This window comes from Tupaia chinensis, unplaced genomic scaffold (genome assembly GCF_000334495.1).
Source record: "Tupaia chinensis unplaced genomic scaffold, TupChi_1.0 Scaffold143624_1, whole genome shotgun sequence".
Lineage (NCBI taxonomy): Eukaryota > Metazoa > Chordata > Mammalia > Scandentia > Tupaiidae > Tupaia > Tupaia belangeri.
Window position 1 is genome coordinate 988,662 of NW_006203472.1, and position 18,851 is coordinate 1,007,512.

At 47.9% G+C, this 18,851-nt stretch overlaps 1 protein-coding gene and 1 long non-coding RNA gene across 2 annotated transcripts in view; one reads left to right on the forward strand and one right to left on the reverse strand.

The window, feature by feature from the left end:
- The window catches only part of LOC114005314 (uncharacterized), a 64,604-nt gene that overhangs the window by 38,221 nt on the left and 7,532 nt on the right, over positions 1 to 18,851 (reverse strand). The gene's annotated exons all lie outside the window — the stretch shown is intronic.
- On the forward strand, positions 16,831 to 18,347 carry LOC114005315 (uncharacterized). Its single transcript, XR_003547183.1, has 3 exons — positions 16,831 to 17,084; positions 17,328 to 17,961; positions 18,216 to 18,347. It is a non-coding gene; the product is annotated as an uncharacterized LOC114005315 (long non-coding RNA).

Consider the following 18,851-nt stretch of genomic DNA (forward strand, 5'->3'; position numbering starts at 1 on the left):
GAGAGAAGGCGGAACCCATGTGGCACCCGATTCCAGTGCCTTGTCTAGCTGAGCACACTGGGGTTACAGCTGGGAAGACCACTTGTCCCTGCGAGTCTCGGGGGCAGCGACTGGGTCACCGTGACTGCATCACCGAGGCGACATTTGAGTGACCAGATGAATGTCTCCCGGGACCGGGGAGCTCTGCCCTTCTGACGAGGGGTCGGCTCTCGGGAGCTGGGAGCGAGAGAAGACTGAGTTGACTGTGCCCTGCTCTCCCTCTGCACACACCCGCTATGCTCCCATCGGCCGGCCAGCAGGCTGGCGTGATGCCAGGCTCACACTCAGGCTTCTCCGCACTAGAACTGGGATTCAATAACCCTGCGTCCTTAGGAATTACCCAGCCTGGGTACGTCTGTTAGCAATGCAGTAATGGTACAGGTGCCCTGTCTGACAGGCTGCGTGACCAGGTCCTGTGGAGGGTAGGTGTCTCTGTCTGGGTATCTCTCTTATGTGCATACATGTGCTCTAATAAGAATTAAGAGAAAACACGGGACCAGCCGTTAGCGTAATGGCTATGTCACTGGACTCCCACCTAGTCCACCGTGGGTCGAGGCCCGCAACTCACACCGGGCACGTGTGCGTGCGTGCCCAGGATCCCAAGAGGAGAATGGAGGAGAAGGGATTGCAGCGTGGCCATCCCCTGAGGGGTGATTTCACACTTTCTGTCTCTCTGTCTCTCTCTGTCTGTCTGACGAGCGCACGCGCCCTATAGCAAAAACCTCTCCAAAAAAAAAAAAGAGAGAAAACATTTATTTTTTTAAATAACTATTTTATTTAATCTTATTCATTGTCATTATTATAATTTTATTTTTTTGAAGTTGACCAGAGTGAGAGAGAGAGCGTGCGAAGGGAAGTGAGAGAGCAAGCTGCCAGGTCCAGGACTCTAACCGTGGACAGCCACGTGGGAGTCCAGTCACCTCAACCACCATGCCACCTGCCGGCCCCGAAAACATTCATTTTTTAAGCAAGGATGCTTTCTACTGCCAAACGCCTCATAAAGAAAGCACCTCGGTTAGGACTTGCCACCAAGCATCAGCGCCCTGCCGCCCCCTCCCTGCCACCCCTGGGAACTGTGAAACACAAATGATTAGATCAAGGGTTGTATCCTAGGGAACATCAGTAAGCGTAATGGCTAAGTCGCTGGACTTCCATGTAGTCAACTGCGGTTCAAGTCCCGGACCTGGCGGCTTAAACTCACACCAGGCGCATGTGCATGCATGCCAAAGATCCCGAGAGGAGAATGGAGGAGAAGGGATTGCAGTGCGGCCATCCCCCCTGGGGGGTGATTTCTCGCTTTCTGTCTCTCTGTCTGTCTCTGTCTTTCTGGCCAGCACACGTGCCCTATAGCAAAAACCTCTCCAAAAAAAAGAAAAAAAAAAAAGAGTTATATCCTAAAGAAATGGAAAAGTGGGGGGTGGGGGGACATGATGGTTAAGATGCAGGTGGCATGATGGTTAAGATGCTGGACTCCCACATGGCTGACCATGGTTCAAGTCTAGGACCTGGTGGCTTGAAAATCATACTGAACAGGACCAGCAGATGGTGTAATGGCTATGCCGCTGGACTCCCAAGTAGTTTACTGTGGTCTGAGTCCCAAACCTGGTGGCTTAAAATTTGTATAGGGCATGTGTGTGTTTGTGCCCAAAACCCCCAGAGGAGAATGGAATGTGGCGTGGCCATCCCCCTTGGAGGGTGATTTCACGCTTTCTGTCTCTTTGTCTCTCTAGCGAGTACATGTGCCCCATAGCAAAAACCTTTTTTTGTGCATGCGTGCCCAAAATCTTGAGGAGAATGGAGAAGGGACTACAGCATGGCCATCTCAGGGGGTGTGGGGGATTTCTCACTTACCCTTTCACTGCTTCTCTCTGTCTCTCTCCAGTGAGCACACATTGCCCTATACCTTAAGAAAAGGGCCAGCAGGTACATGGTGGTTAAGGTGCTAGACGCCCAGATGAACGACTGCAGTTCAAGTCCCTGATCTGTGGCTTGCTTTCTCTCTCTCTCTCTCTGGTGAGCACATGTGCCCTATAACAAATTTTAAAAACAATAATAATAAATAAAATTAAATAAATCATTCTTTTAAAAAGTCTTTCAAAAAAAAAAAGATGGGGCCAGCAGGCGGTGTGGTCGTCAAGGCGCTGGACACCCCCACATGGTTGACTATGGTTCGAGTCCTAGACCTGGTGGCTTGCTTTCTCACTTTCCCTCTCTATCGCTGGTCAAATTAAAAAAAAAAAAAGAATGAATAAATACATCACTCTTTTATTATTTTTTTTAGAGAGATATTTTTGTTATAGGGCTATATGGTGTGCTCACCATACAGACAGAGAGACAGAAAGCCGAGAAATCACTTCCTGGGGGGCAATGGCCACACCACAATCCCTTCTCCTCCATTCTCTTCTTGGGATCTTGGGCACGCATGCACAGGCACCTGGTATGAGTTTTAAGCTGTCCAGTCCGGGACTCGAACTACGGTCAACTATTTGGGAGTCCAGCAATGTTACGAGTAGGCCATCTACTGGTTACAATAAATCTTTGGAAAAAAAAAAAAAACGTAAAAGGAAGAAAGAAATAGGAAAGAGGGCCAGCAGGTGGCATGGTGGTTTAGGCTCTGGATTCCACACAGCCAATTCTTTTTTTTTTTTTTTTTTTTGGAGCGTTTTTGCTATAGGGCACGTGTGCTCGCCAGACAGACAGAGACAGAGAGATAGAAAGCGAGAAATCCCCCCCCAGAGGGGATAGCCATGCCTCAATCCCTTCTCCTCCATTCTCCTCTCGGGATCTTGGGCATGCACGCACACACACCCGGTGTGAGTTTAAGCCACTGGGTCCAGATCTCAAACCACGGTTGACTACGTGGGAGTCCAGTGACATAGCCATTATGCTAACTGCTGGTCCCTACACACAACCAATTCTATGGTTTGAGTCCTGAACCTAGTGGCTTGAAAAACATGCAAGATGCATTGTATGTGCATGCCCGTCTCTCTGAGGGGTGATTCCTCACTTTCTCTCTCTCTCTCTCTCTGGTGAGTGCACATGCCCTATGGCAAAAATTTTTTTCTTTTTGGAGAGGTTTTTGCTATAGGGTGCATGCGCTCGCCAGAAAGAGAGAGAGAGAGACAGAGAGATAGAAAACAAGAAATTACACCCCACGGGGGATGGCCGCACCACAAGCCCTTCTCCTCTCCGGGATCTTGGGCATGTGCCCGGCGTGAGTTTAAGCCACCGGGTCCAGGACTCGAACCATGGCCGGCTACATGGGAGTTCAGCGACATAGCCATTACACTAACTGCTGGTCTCAGAAAAATCTTTTTAAAAAAAAGAGAGAGAAAAAGAAAATAAATAGAAAAGCAAGCCACAGATGGGGAGAAAATATTAATAACGCCTATATCCAACAAATGGCTTTGTATCCAGATTCTATAAGGAACTCTTATAATCAAGAAAGATAAGCCGTCTAATGAAGAAAAAGGCAAAAACCTTAACAGAACTTCACAAGAGAAAATGTACTAACAACCCACAATCAGATGTGGAACATCACTGGTCGACATGAAGGCAAATTAAAACCACACCAGGGGGGCCAGCAGGTGGTGTGATGGTTAAGGGCACTGGACTTCCATGTGGCTGACCGTGGTCCGAGTCCCAGACCTGGCGACTTGCTTTCTCACTTTCTTTCTCTCTCTCTCTCTTACTCTGTCCCTCTTTGGTCAAATTAAAATAAATAAAATTTAAAAAAATATATATATTTTTTGGAGAGGTTTTTGCTATAGGGCGCGTGTACTCGCCAGACAGACAGAGAGAGACAGAGAGACAGAAAGCGAGAAATCATCCCCCAGGGGGGATGGCCACGCCACACTGCCTTCTCCTCCATTCTCCTCTTGGGATCTTGGGCACGCACGCACACACGCCCGGTGTGAGTTTTAAGCCACTGGGTCCGGGACTCAAACCACAGTTGACTAAGTGGGAGTCCAGTGACATAGCCAACTGCTGGTTCTAAATAAAATAATTCTTTAAAAAAGAAACACAATGAAGACCCACCTACGGCCTGGTGGTTAAGGGAGCTGGAGCCCACATGGCCAACCATGAGGTTTAAATCCCGGACCCAGCAGTTTGAAAAGCATGCCAGCATATATGCACGAGCGTCTAAAATTGCCAGAGGACGGATAAATGGAGAAGGGGCCGCAGGGCGACTGCCCCCACGGTGGAGTGCTTTCTCTCCCTGTCTCCCCTGTAAGTGCACATCCGTCTGGAAATTAAACAGAAAGTTATTGCTAAAAAATGCTAACTATGACCTATGCCTTCGGCGAGTGGTAATCCTTCTGTTGGTGGAGACCGGTCAGGGCGGCGGCTGCTGAAGACTAGGGTGGCAGTTCCTTAAGATGAGACAACGCTGAAGCTGTGTTGACTGGCTCTTCCTTCCCCAAAAGGCTTCTCTGACAGCATTCGACTCCCAGTAGGACTTTCCCGAGATCAGACCCAACCCTCTCACCTGCTGCATCTTTATGGACCCAGTTCCCCTGACATTCGAAACCCTTCATTGTCGGGGTCGGCAGGTGGTGTGGTGGCTCAAGGCGCTGGACCCCCACGTGGCCGACCGTGGTTCGAGTCCTGACTGGTGGCTCGCTTTCTGACTTTGTCTCTCACCCTCTCTGATCAAAACTGGAAAATAATAATAAATAAAGTTAAATAAAGTAATTCTTTAAAAAAATCCTTTATTATCATTTCAACTTTAACCACATTACCTTCACCAGGAAGAGATTCTTTATTATCATTTCAATGGTAACCACATTACCTTCACCAGGAAGAGATTCCATCTCAAGAAACTACTCCCTCTGTTCATCCTAAGAGTACTACCTTTGCTCATTCATAAGAAGTGAGTCCTCAACCGTTTAAGTTTTTATTTATTTATTATTATTATTTAATTTGCTATAGGGCGCATGTGCTCACCAGAGAGGCAAAGTGAGAAAGCAAGCCACCAGGTCCGGGACTTGAACCACGGTTGGCCATGTGGGAGTCCAGCGCCTCAACCACCATGCCACTTGCTGGACACCCCTCGCCCTTAAAAGTTTTATTGTGAGATTGTAGCAATTCAGTCACATCTTCAAGCTCAACCTCTAATTCTACTGTAGTGCTCTATGGCAACTGGAAATTGTCCTCCCAAACTCGTTTTGTGAGACCAGCATTATCCTGATGACCGAATCAGACAGACACAACAAGAAAAGAAAACTACAGCCTGATACCCCCGAGGAACAGATGCAGAAATCCTCAAAAAAATACTACCAGGCTGAGTCCGACAACACATCAAGGTTATGCACCATTATCCAGGGATGCAGGAATAGTTCCACATATGCAAATTAACCAACACGATACATCACCTCAACACAGCGAAGGACAAGAACAAATGACTGTCTCAACAGACACAGAAAAAGCATTTAATAAAATATTAGGTTTTCGGGACAGTTGTAATGTATTTTTCTATGCAAAAACACATGACTTCCCCAATGACAGAAGACAACATTCCTTCGTGATAAAAACTTCCGAAATATTAGATATAAAAAGGTAGGTACCTGGGCCAGCAGATGGTTTGTGGTTAAGGTGCTGGACCCCCGCGTGACCCACTGCAGTTCAAGTCCTGAACCTGGTGGCTTGAAAATCATGCCAGGCCTTTGTGCATGTGCCCCAAATCCCAGGAGGAGAGTAGCGAAGAAGAGATTGTGGTGTGACCATCTCTGGGGGGGGGGCGGTGACTTCTCACTTTCCCTCTCTGTCTCTCTGGCGAGCTCACATGCCCTATAGCAAAAGCCTTAAAAAAAGAAAAAGAAAGGGCAGGTGCCGTAACACAATAAAGGCCATATGACAACAGCTAACATCATGCAGAGCAGGGAGAAGGCAAAAGCTTTTCCTCTAAGGACGAGAGCAGACAAAGAAATCCATTTTTACCACCCTTATTCAACACAGTACTGGAAGCTGGAGCCAGAGCAATTAGGCAAGAGAGAGACAAAGGGCATGCGGGCCAGCTGATGGTGTGGTGGCTAAGGCAGCTGGATCCCACGATGCCCACTGTGCGGTTTGAGTCCCAGACTGGGGGGCTTGAAAAACACGCCGAACACGTATGTGTGTGTCCAAAATTCCTAGAGAATGGAAGAGAAGGGACATGGCACGGCCATCCCCAATAGGGGTTGGGGGTGGGGAGTGGGCAGGGTACTTTCTCACTCTCTCCCTGTATCTCTCTGTCTCTCTTCACTGAGTGCATGTGCCCTAGAGCAAAATATTGAAAAGAAAAAAAAAATGGAAAAGAAAAAAGAAAGAAAATAAAGGGCATCCAAATTGGAAAGGAGGAAGTAAAATGATTCCTGTTGACAGGTAGCATCACTTTACATACAGAGAAACCTGAAGATCCCATTGAAAACCTGTTAGAATTTATACATGAGTTCAGTGAAGTTGAAGGATACAAAATAACCATATGAAAATCAGTAGCGGGGGACCAGCAGGTGGCATGGTGGCTAAGGCTCTGGACACTCCCACATGACCGATCACAGTTTGAGTCCTGGACCTGGTAGCTTGCTTTCTCACTCTCTCTCTGTCTCTCTTTGGTCAAATTAAAATAAATGAATTAATAAATAAAATTAAATAAATAATTCTTTTAAAAAATGGTAGAAATTAACAAAAAAAGAAAATCAGCAGTAAGCTTTTTAAAACACCAGTAATAAGAAAGCTGTAAAAGAAATCAAGAAAGCAGTCTTATTTGTAACAGCTACAAGGAAAGTAAATGTCTAGAAATAAATTTAGCCAAGGAAATAAAGATCTCTACAATGAAAACTATAAAAGACCAATGACAAAACAGAAAAAGACACAAGAAAATGCAAAGACATCCTAAGTTCATGGATTGGAAGACATTTGTTAAAATGTCTATACTATTCAAAGAGATCTATAGATACAATGCAACACAATCAAAATACCAATGACATTCTTCACAGAAATAGAAAAAAGGAATCAAAATTCAAATGGAACTACAGAAGACCAAAGCAATCCTGAGCAATAAAAGATCAAAGCTGAAGGCACTGGACTACTTGACTTCAAAATATGCTGCAAATCTAAAGAAACAAAAAGCAACATGCTGCTGGCAAACGCTACAAAAACAAACAAAAAATCCAGACACAAAGACAAATGGAACCGACAGAGAACTCCAAAATAAATCCAAGTATATATGACCAACTGATTTTCGACAAAGGTGCCAAGAACATTTACTGGGGAAAAGAAAAGAAATGATGCTGGGAAAATTGGGTCTCCATATGCCTATGAATGAAACTCACTCCCTATATCTCACCATGTAAAAAATCAATTCAAAATGGATTAAAGGGGCCAGCAGATGGCATGGTGGTTAAGGGCGCTGGACTCCCACATGGCAGACCAAGGTTCAAGCCCAGGACTTGGTGGCTTGCTTTCTCATTTTCTCTCTCTCTGGTTAAATTTAAAAATAATGACAAATGAAATTAAATAAATAAGTAATTCTTTAAAAACAAACAAACAAAATGGACTAAAGACTTAAACATAAAACCTGAAAGTATGAAACTCTTGGTACAAAACATAAGAGAAATGCTTCAAGACACTGGTCTGAAGCATTTATCCAAAGAGTTTTGGGATAAGACCTCACTAGTACAGGCAACAGAAGCAAAAACAAATCAATGCGATTTCTTGAATTAACATGCTCTGCAAAATGAAGGAAATAATCGACAGAGTTAAGAAACAAGCTACCGGGACCAGCAGTTAGCGTAATGGCTATGTTGCCAAACTCGCATGTAGTTGACCATGGTTCGAGTCCAGGACCCGGTGGCTTAAACTCACGCCGGACACGTGTGTGTGCGTGCCCCAAATCCTAAAAGGAGACTGGAGGAGAAGGGATTGTGGCGTGGCCATCCCCCCGGGGGGTGATTTCTCATTTTCTATCTCTGTCTCTCTCTGTCTTTCTGGCGAGTGCACACGCCCTATGGCAAAAACCTCTCCAAAAATGAAAAAAATAACCTATAGAATGGGGAAAAACTATCTGTAAACTATACATCTGACAAGGACCTCAACTCAGTAGCAAAAAATATCTGATTTAATAGTGAGAAAATGATTTGAATAGGCATTTCTCCAAAGATACACAAATGGCCAACAAGCCTACGAAAAAAAGTCCAACACCACTAAATGGGGAAATCAATCCCACAATGAGGTATCTCCTCACCCCAGTGAGAATGGGTATTATCAAAAGACCAAAAAATAACAAACGCTGCCAAAGATGTGCAGAAAGGGAAGTCTTTTTACACCACTGGTGGGAATGTAAATTAGTACAATATGTGGAAAACAGTTTAGAGGTTCCACAAAAAAAACTAAAAATAGAATTGCCATATCCCATCACTAGGTATATATGCAAAGGGAAGGAAATCTGCCGGCCGCGGGGCTACTCGCTACCAATGTTTACTGTAGCACTATTCACAACAGCCGAGACACGGACCGACCTAAGCGTCTCATCAACAGACAAACGGAAAAAGAAAATGCGGTATACATACACAATGGAGTACCACTCAGCCATTAAAAAAGTGGAATCCTGCCATCTGAATTAACACAGGCCAAGGCTAAGCCTAAAGGGTAATATGTTGAGTGAAATAAGGCAGGTACAGGAAGAGAAAAATAGCATGTTCTCATTTATATCCAGAAACTAAAAAACTGGCCTCAGGAGAGTAGAAGACTGCTTTATGTTTTTTAAAATAATTAATTTTATTTAACTTTATTTATTTATTTATTTAAATTTGTCCAGAGAGGGACAGGCGAGTAAGTGAGAGAAAGAGAGGGAAAGTGAGAAAGCAAGCCGCCAGGGCCAGGACTCAAACCGTGGTAAGTCATGTGGGAGTCCAGCACCCATAACTACCACACCACTTGATGGCCCAAGACTGCTTTCTATCAATAGAAGCTGGGAAGGGTAGATGTTTAACAGATACGAAATTACAGTTAGGTAGACATAAATTCCTTTTTTTTTGGAGAGGTTTTTGCTGGGTGCATGTGCTCACCAGAAAGACAGAGAGAGACAGAAAGCGAGAAATCACCCCCCTAGGGAGGAGGGCCACGACGTAATCCCTTCTCTTCCATTTTCCTCTCGGGATCTTGGGCACGCACGTATCCGCACCCAGTGTGAGTTTAAACCACTGGGTCTAGGACTCAAACCACGGTTAGCTAATGAGAGTCCAGTGACATAGCCATTACACCAACTGCTGGTCCCAGAAAGAAATAAGTTCTAATGTTCTATAATAGGGTAACTACAACAAATGATAATCTATTGCACATTCAAAAGAGAAGACTTAGGGCATGGTGGTTAAGGCACTGGACTCCCATATGGTCAGCTGCAGTTCAAGTCCAGGACCTGGCAGCTTGCTTTCTCACTTTCCCTTTCTCTCTCTCTTCCTCTGGTCAAATTAAAACAAATAAATTAATTAATTAATTAAATGAAGTAAAAAATTCTTAAAAAAATAAAAAGGAGAATTCTTAGAATATTCCAGTACAAAGTAATAATAAATGTTGACGATGACGGTTATGCTAATTACCCTGATTTGATCACCACATACTGTATCTGTGTAGTGAAAAATCACTGTACTCCATAAACATATAAATTGTTTCAATTGAACTTGAAGATCACTGATGATAAATTATCATAGGTTATCACATGTTTATATGAGTGTATATATACATATGCACAAACACACACACACACATATAAATAAAAACTAATGAAAGTTCAAAATACTTTTAGCGTAATGGCTATGTCGCTGGACTCCCATGTAGTCGACCGTGGTTCGAGTCCTGGACCTGGTGGCTTAAACTCACGCCGGGTGTGTGTGCGTGCCCAAGATCCCCAGAGGAGCATGGAGGAGAAGGGATTGCAGCGTGGCCATCCCCCTGGGGGGTGATTTCTCACTTTCTGTCTCTCTGTCTGTCTGGCGAGTGCACACGCCCTACAGCAAAAACCTCTCCAAAAAAAAAAAAAAAAAACACAATTGACAGTGGATAGGGACTGCGCGATAGCCCCAGGCCCCTGCTTCTCCACATACAATCCTACTTGTCAAACTGCCCAAGAGATAACTAAGAAAGAAATCAGTAGGGAAGAAAAAACTACACTTCCCAAAGTCCTTCCTGATGAATGAAGAGGCGAAGCGAGGAGCGCCCAACTGAGTTTGATAAAATCCGAAAACAGCAGAAAATTACCCGGGAGCAGGGCACAGGCCTCGATGCCCTTTCCTCTACCATAAGCTGCCAAAAACAATGGGGCAGGAAACCGAGAATGAACTGGGTGAACAAAATGAGACGACCCTGCCAACCTGTGGAGAACACAGACGAAAAATTCACACTGAAAGCAGACGTGGGAACTTGGTGGACAGAAAGTCAGCTTCCTGCGAAGCTGTACAGCTGTAAATGACCACACAACAGGGACACCAGCCCCTTGGGACCTCAGTCAAATCCTACCGCAAGTCATCCAGCACCAAGGACGGCGCCCCCCAATAACACGTTGATATGATCTCAGCAATGCCCTCATCCCGCTCTCCCAGCTAGATCAGATGGGGGAGAGGTCCACGACCCTCAGTAGGTAGGGCTGATGCCCCATTCCAGCACGAAGCAATTACAGAAGACGGACCACCCACCATCTCTCCTCCCAGAAGATTTATAGAGATGATGCCTCTTGGGGGAAAGTGGGACAGGAAAAAGCTAGCAAACAGAAGCTGGTAAGGGGCTGGAGCATCTGCCCGTGTGGCTAGACAGAAAGACCTGAAGGGGCAGAAAATTCTCCGCCCAAGGTAATACAGGAGATTACTGGGGCATGTCTAGATGATTAAGCCACATTTGATATAGCCAATGAGCTCAATCTGTGGGCCCAGTCACATTTGATATTGCCAATGAGCCCAATCTGTGGGCCCACTCACATTTGATATAGCCAATGAGCTCAATCTGTGGGCCCAGTCACATTTGATATAGCCAATGAGATCAATCTGTGGGCCCAGTCACATGTAATGGAGCCAATGAGGTAAGAACAATCAGTGGGCCCGACCAATGATCAACTGACATGACCTTGACTTCTAAAAATTATAAGCCTTGGGGACCAGCGGGTGGTATGGTGGTTAAGGTGCTGGACACTCCCACATGGCCGACCGCGGTTCGAATACCAGACCTGGTGGCTTGCTTTCTGACTTTCCCTCTCTCTCTCTGTGTATCTCTCTCTGGTCAAATTAAAATAAATGAATGAATAAATAAAGTTAAATAAATAATTATTTAAAAAAAAAAAAGGGAAAAATGTATAAGCCTTGAAGAATGTACCTGCTGGTACCTTTGAGCCACTCTATCTCTGTGCACTGAGGCCTGCTCCTACCTCTCAGGAGAGGTAAACCACCTTCTCCTTTCACCAAAAAGAAAACAAAGAAAGAGAAAGAAATATCGCAAGAATTACCAAGCTGTGGCAGACACGTGGTCACAGGCTGTTGGAAAATGGCCCTAGCAGACTGCTCGGTGGAGGGTTGCCACAACCTTCCATCTGTGACGTATGCATTAAATACCTGCAACTTACAACACAGTGAAGCGCAACAAAATGAGGTATGTCTTCACATCCCTACAAGGTCATTTAAACTGTATGCTAATTCAGCGCCAACTGGTGGCACTGTCCCGCAGCTTGAGAAAGGCAAACAAAGGTTGGGTGGATGTGTGTGCATGCCTGAGATTCTGAGAGAGTGGGAGAAGGGACGCAGCATGGCCATCCCCCTGGGAGGGTGATCTCTTTCCTTCTGTCCCTCTTACAAGTGCAAGTGCCCTACAGCAAACAAATATTGTACGCTAATTTTAAAAATAAAAACTCCAAGAAGTTACGAAACCACCATTTGTGGTGGAGTAACACTGCCTGGAGGATTCCCAGGCAGGAGCTGCAGAGCGGGACACTCCTCACAACACCACCTGCTGGGAGGTGCTACCAGACACCAAGACAAGGCAGTAGCAGTAGGAGCAAGTGCTTGTCTGGGACCCTGGGTCCACACCCAGCAGTTCTGCGAAACACGGGCTACTCCTAAGAGTGCACGTTTCCGAAGTGACTTCTACAGAACAGAAGTGCTGAGAGCTAGGCTTGTCCTGACGAAGCTGACCCAAGGGAAGGACAGGGGACAAGGACAGGGGTCAAGGGGCTCCAGACACCCCGAGTCCAGCTCAGGGCCCACAGCAGACTGGAGAGTGTGTGAGGTGCATGGCACCTCTGTCGCAGGACTCGGGCTAGCCGGAGCTGTGGTGCCAGAACCAGGAGCCCTCCAAGAGGAGGCTATCCAACTAGGAAGTTAACAGGGCCTGCATGGAACTGGCTTGGGACCGTCCTGCTGGAAGGAAGGGTTCTCATTCTCGGCGTGAAGTCTTTAAGGACACAGGTGCAAGGAGTCCTAGCCTAAATCGGGAGTGGCAGTGAAACAGGCATAGCCTACCAAACCTGTATCACAGGCGGAATGAGAGACTCGGCAGCTCTACCTACTTGGGGACAGGGTCGGCCGCCTGTCCTGCAAGAGACCAGCAAGACAAAGAGGAAACACCTGGTCTCCGCAGGTTTGGGGGTGAGGGCAGGAATGGCTAGGCCCAGGCTCCCATCAGTGCCTCCAAACTGTGTCAGGATACCCCCATGCTACGCAGGTCAGCTAGAGGATGTCCTTTAGGCACCCTCCCACCCCAAGTCAGTGTCTCCCCCAGTGCCGACGGCAGGGTGCTGAGCCACGCGCAGGCCCTAAGCAATAATATGCAGCATGGCAGGGGAGGCGCCCCCATGTGAATCCCACCAGTACTGAGTTCTGCAGCTCCCTAGGTCTTAACAATGACTTCGACCCTTAAGTTTCTTTCATATTTTTTATTTTAAATATTACTCTCCACAAAGACAATGACCTTCCTGTAGTTATTTTTTTCTTTTATTTTTTTGTAGTTTTGTTTTGTTTTGTTTTTAAGAGTTTCTTTGCTATAGGGCACGTGCACTTGCCAGAGACACAGAAAGCAAGAAATCACCCCGCAGGGGGATGGCCATGCCACAATCCCTTCTCCTCTGTTCTCCTCTTGGGATTTTGGGCACACATGCACACGCACCTAGTGTGAGTTTTAAGCTAACGGGTTTGGAACCGCGGTTGACCACATGGGAGTCCAGCAACGTAACCATTACACCATCTCCTGGTTCCCCGTTAGTGTTTTTTTTGGGAGAGATTGTCACTGTAGGGCGCGTGCGCTCGCCAGACAGAGAGAGAGAGAGACATAGAGACAGAAAGCGAGAAATCACCCCCCAGGGGGGATGGTCACGCCGCAATCCCTTCTCCTCCATTCTCCTCTCGGGATCTTGGGCACGCACGCACACGCGCCCGGTGTGAGTTTTAAGCCACTGGGTCTGGGACACGAACCGCGGTCGACTACGTGGGAGTCCAGCAACATAGCCATTACGCTAACTGCTGGTTCCCCCCCTTTAGTGTTTTAAGTAGCCAGTCAAGACTCACTGCCCAAGGCAACTCGGATCATTTGTCAACCTTAATCGGGAGCATCACCCTTCCATTCTCCTAAAAACACAAAGATTACCTGAAAAATAAAAACAACTTGTTGGGGGATAGCATGTGGGGTGGTGGTTAAGGCACTGAATTCCCACATGGTCAACTGGTTCGAGTCCCAGACCTGGTGTGTTCCTTTCTCACGTTCCCTCTCTCTCATCAAATTTAAAAAAATAATAATAATAAATTAAGTTAAATTAAATAGCTCTTTTAAAAAATAATAATTCTTTGGTCCTTGAGGTAAACGTTCACCCTCATTCAAGCAGCCAGAGCTCCTGGCACCCCGTTGGCCCTGCGGAAGCAGAAATAGAGATAAGGGGGACCCAGCTCCGTCCCATCCAAGGAGGGTGAAATGACTCGAGGAAAGCACCCAGGCACCGCTGTTTCCGAGCAGGAAGATCCCAGAATGCTGCCATGAGCCGCCATGGGACGTAACATCTGTACTCAGTTCCAGTCCTCGTCCTGCCGAGACCTATGTGCACTGTGGGATGGCAGAGTGCCACTCACACGGCACAGGAAGACCTAAAGGCACGCATCCTTGTTCCTCCCCAGCATGCCAGAGCTGTGCGGTGGCTCCTTCCTCCACCTCCCTGGTGTCTTGGCAGACACCCCAGGATGGTTTGGGCCCCATGAGAGGCACAGGACAAGAGCTGCTGTAAATCCTACGACTTTAGTCACTCAGCAAGGATGAGGGCATGAGGACAGCTGGCTCCCTACCACCCCGAGTGGAAAATGCCCAGCTCCGGTCGCTCTCTAGAGATGACCACGCTCATTATGCCAAGTGGGTAGAAGGCAGGCCTGCCAAGACCAATTAGAGAAAATACGAGGCACCACCGAGAAGGCGGGGTGTCTAAGGCCTGTAAGGGGCTCCTGAACCCTGACACTGGCTCCCCCGGCCTGCTGCCCATCACGACCATCTGGCTGTACTTCCCTGATGGGAGCCAACATGGAAAAATCCTAACCCACAAGGACTGAGAAAGGCATCTTCGAGAAACCTGGGGCATTTACAATCACCCCACATATTCTTACACCTGTGAGGTTAAAAAGCTACTTTAAGATGCGCTGATGAGGGCCAGCAGGTGGCATGGTTGTTGGGGTACTGTACTCCCACATGGCCGACTGTGGTTCAAATACTGGACCCGGTGGCTTGCTTTCTCACTTTCTCTCTCTCGCTCGCTCTCTCTCTCTCTCAATTTCTCTCTCTCTCTCTGTGTGTGTGTGTGTTTCTGACGAAAAGAAAGAAAAATGAATGAATAAAAAAAATAATTCTTTAAAAAAAAAAGATGCACTGATGACAAGAGTCCTCTGAGTCACTAGGAAGGTTCTCCAAAGGCCATGTTCCTGTTTTGTTTTTTGTTTTTTAATTGCCAGAGAGAGAGAGAAAGAGAGGGAGAAATCATCCCCTCAATGGTTGTACCCCCTTTTCCATTTCTCCACCCTGTCACGATTTTGGCATATACACATACGAGCATCTGGCAAGTTTTTCAAGCCGCTGGGGCCAGGATTCGAACAACATGGTCTGCCCCATGGGATCCAGCTCCCTTAACCACCAGGCTATAGGGCTGGCCCATCCATGTTCTAAGATATAAACACAATACTAATTTCAAAGTGTCACGTCGATCTCAACTCTGGCTGGGGAGCAGGGCAGGAAGCGCGGTAACCCAATGGCAGTCACTGTCGTCCACGCTCACAGGAATCTCACCCGGTAAAGGGTCTCCAAGGATTCTCCGCAATTTGCAGGGAACACAAACTGACTCACCCTCACACTTCTCTCAGTCCTACACATTTTCATCTGAATGTTCCCTACTGGCAAACGGGTAGTGTCCTTGCCACCTCAGAGCAGGAGAGCATGACTGTGTGCCCCAAGACTCAGGCAAACTGAGCCCTAACTACAGGACTGTTAGGAAAGTCACAGTGCAGGACCAGCGGGTGGCATAATGGCTATGTAGCTGGACTCCCATGTAGTCGCCCGTGGTTCGAGTCCTGGATCTGGTGGCTTAAACTCATGCCAGGCCTGTGTGTGCGTGCCCAAGATCCCGAGAGGAGAATGAAGGAGAAGGGATTGCGGCGTGGCCATCCTCCCCTAGGGGGTGATTTCTCGCTTTCTGTCTGTCTTTCTGGCGAGCATACGTGCCCTATAGCAAAAACCCTCTCAAAATAAAAGAGGGAAAGTTACAAAGCATTTTTGCATAGAAAACCAGAAGAACACACCATGACTTTCCCAACACCCTAACATTATCACCAAGAAACAAAATCCTCGCACAGCAGCCATCACTGCCCCAACAAAGCCCAAACCTTCTTTGAAAACGAAATCCCCCAAAACCAAGTTTGGATCATACAAAAGTTCCTTGGGGAGCCAGCAGGTGGTATAGTGGTTAAGGCACTGGACTTTCACATGGCAACTGTGGTTCAAGTCCCAAACCTGGCGGCTCGAAAATCAGGCTGGGCATGTGTGTCTATGCCCAAAATTCTTGGAGGAGAAGAGAAAAGAAGGGACTGCAGTGTGGTCACCTCTCCCTAGGGGATGATTTCTTACCTTCCCTCTCAACTCTCTCTCTGTCTCTCCAGTGAGTGCACGTGTCCTATAAAAAAAAAAGAAAAAGAAAAAGAAAAAGATGAATCTAAAAAGTTTTTATTTGTGGAAATGACTTTAGGTTCCAGAATTACCAAAAATAACTTTTTTTTTAAGCGTTTTTGCCATAGGGCACATGTGCTCACTAGAGAACAGAGACATAGAAAGTGAGAAATCACCCCCACGGGGACAGCCACATGACAATCTCTTCTCTATTCTCCTCCTGGGATTTGGGCACATACGCACACATGCCCAGCATGATTTCAAGCCGCTGGGTCTGGGACTCAAACTGCATTCAGCCACGTGAGAGTCCAGTGCCTTAACCACCAAGACACCTGCTAGCCCTACATTAATCGTTACCTATGTTAACTATTAGTAGCATTGGCTATTACAATTCTCTAAAATGTAAAACAAAACATTTTAAATCCTGGACCAGCAGGTGGCACAGCAGTTAAGGTACTGGACTCCCACAGGTCCAACTATGGTTAGAGTCCCAGAGCAGCTGGCTTGAAACTCACACCTGGCGTGTGTGCATGCACGCCCAAAATCCCGAGAGGAGAATGGAGAAGGGACTGTGGCATGGCCATCCCCTCTGGGGGGTGATTTCTTGGCTTCTGTCTCTCTGGTGAGAGCACATGCCCTACGGCAAGGTAATAAAGGGACGTGGGAGTCAATGACATGGCTCTGCAGGTGACTCTCCTCTGGCTACCTGGTTTTACTGCATAGGTGAGAGAGGGGTCCTGACATGCCGCAAGAACAGGCCCAATGCTCTTTTGCACAGGCTTTGAAGGGAAGCCGAGACACCTTTCTAAGAGACCCACACGAGACGTACCTCAAACAAGCCTCAAACCAGCCAACCCCCTCCTCTTGGAAAAGCCTTCCTGATCTCCTCAGCCTCCTCACAAGTAAGCCCTCCACGGCCAGGGGTCTGTGTCCACAACTGCCCAGTGGGCAGGGACCGAGCACCACTGGTCTGTACTTCTCTTTTTTTTTTTAATTTGCTATAGGGCACACACACTTACTGGGGAGAGAGAGAAAGTGAGAAAGCACACATTCCCCCCACGATGTCATGCTGCAACCCCTTTTCCTGTCTTTCCCTTTGGGGGCATTTGGGCATGCATGCACACAGGCTCGTTGTGTTTTTCAAGCTGCCAGGTCTAGAACCAGAACCACACAGCGGCCCAAGTGGGATCCAGCGGCCATAACTACACACCACTGCCTGGCCATGTCTGTACTTCTAAAGAAAGCAGCACGCCAGTCCTGGAGCAGCTGCTGCTCCCAGGTCACGGGGTAAGTAGTGTGTGCCCTGGCTTCCGCTGGTCCTGCCAGCCCTCAGTCTGCAGCGTGTCTTGTCCCTTTTTGTGTGCTGGGCTCGTGCCACCTAAGTTTCTTGCTTAGTTCTCTGCTCCATCTCCTAACGCAGTAACTGGCACCCAGGAGCGGTCCCCCAAAGTATACGTTAGACAAACGTCTGAATGGGAAATAAAGAAGTAGCCCAGCCAACTCGCCCCAGGACCCGAGTCTCCAATGCTCACCAGCTATGTTGTGGGAAGCAGAAATTCCTGTCTGTGTTGGGTGTGGCAGGACACCTGACAGAGAAGCTGGAGAAGTCCACCTGGTACTAGCTCTGGGGTCATGCCCATTGACACAAGGCATCATAATCCTGTCCCCTCCTCACTCCAGGGCCATCAGACCACCCCAAAGAAGGGCTTGGCCAGCCATACCCCTCCAGGAGCTACTCGCACACCCAGGGAGATGCTGGCACGGGGTCCAGATGCACAGGTACCTCCCCAGGCCATGGGTCTCTGAGCATTCTCCCAAACCGCCCTCTTCCGAGCCTTGGTTGTCACTCTCACTAGGAAGCCGGTGGTACAAACCAGCCTATGACAGGGCCCCTCTCAGGCCAGCCCGCGTGGTGGTGCCTTCCCCTGAAGGGTCCAGCTACTCCGGGTCAGGCCCTCCCCACTCCCTGAGCAGACCAGCTGACCATCCCACAGCTCAGCTCTTGAAGCTGCCTCCACACATTCCTTCCACAGTGGGAAGCACATGCCCACCTCCGCCTGGTGCTTTCCTGGGGCAGAGGCCACATCTACTCCACTGTCCCCGGAGCCCACTACAGGGCACAAACGTCCTGACGATGGGAAATGAGCAGCCCGCAATAGAGAAAAGCGGACCCCTCTTCTCAAGAAACATGCTTTCTGGTTTACCAGCTGTGTTTTCCCAAATGAGGAAAGGTGAAGCCCAAGGTCACCAAGAGGAGGAGTCATGGCTGGGACCTGTCTGTCCAGGGTTGGTGGCCTGAGCCCTCGAGCACCAGGAACCACATTCCCGGCTGCTCCCGGGGGCCTTGCTTTCCTGTGCCCCATTAGGGGGTGACAGTCTGACCCCAAGGCTCAGCTGGGACTGAGCTGTGCCTGCCCGCCAGGGGCCAGGGCAACCCGGCAGAGAAGCAGAGGCTTTACTCAGTAGACCCCGATCAAACGCCTGGCTGGCGGCGAGACTCACGCAGTGTTACTGTTGCTACGTGAGGGGACAAGGCGATCGAGATTTCGTGCAGCCACAGGGCCGGGAAGCAGCCAAGGATGGCATGCTGGAGGGCGCGGGCGAATTTAGGCAAGGACGCCAGGGAAGGCATTCCTGGGGTGACAAGACGTTTCAAGACGGGCGGAGGT